We start from the raw sequence: 857 nt of genomic DNA on the forward strand, positions 1-857 counted from the left end.
CAATAAAATGTGAGGCAGCGTGGTGAAATCAGGTGCTCATCAAAATAATGTATTAAAATTGAAGAAACTGTCACTTTTCCAAATGTTTGGCAATTTTAACTGTTTATTCGTTTTTTGGCTCAACACCTTTTGTGTCCATTTAAGAACACATTTCTGTGAGGATTTTACTGAAAAACGTTGACTGAAGGTACAAAATGTAATTTTTCTGTTTCCACGGACTCACATATGGAAATAACCAAAATGTGGCAGCCATTTTATGGCTAGTTTTATCACTGAAACCAAGCACCACCTTCAATCGCAAATTACTCGAATTCTCTTAAAGATAGATTGTTATTTTGTTTCACTGAAAGCAAGGTTGGAGAATAAACTTTCATACGATACCAATTTTAAAACTATCCACATCTCCAAAAATTGATGAGCATCCGATTCCACCACGTCGTGACACAAATATTTCACAGATATCCCATTGAGGGAAATTATCATATTTTACATGTTCCTGTACTGGAAAATAATGTAATCACTCAGCATTACATGTAGGTCATTAAAAGCACACAATATTTGAGCGTGTGTATGGGTGAGTGTGTAAGGTGGAAAAGAGAAAGGGGGGTATTTCTGTCTAGTGTTCTTTTTTCGTGTCGTCCGTTTATTTTGGAACCTCGTTTGCACGCAGGCACGCAAATGCCAACGTGTCTTTCTCCCTCTCTCTTAGTTCCAACGTCTCTCGGTTTTTCGGGCTGGCTGGCCTGCTGTCTGGTTGTCTGGCTAGCCCATACCCTAAAGAACACACAGACACACACACACACACACACACATACACTCACATACACACACACGCACGCACACACACGCACCACACA

Source organism: Aplysia californica, unplaced genomic scaffold (assembly GCF_000002075.1).
Source record: "Aplysia californica isolate F4 #8 unplaced genomic scaffold, AplCal3.0 scaffold00166, whole genome shotgun sequence".
Classification (NCBI taxonomy): domain Eukaryota; kingdom Metazoa; phylum Mollusca; class Gastropoda; order Aplysiida; family Aplysiidae; genus Aplysia; species Aplysia californica.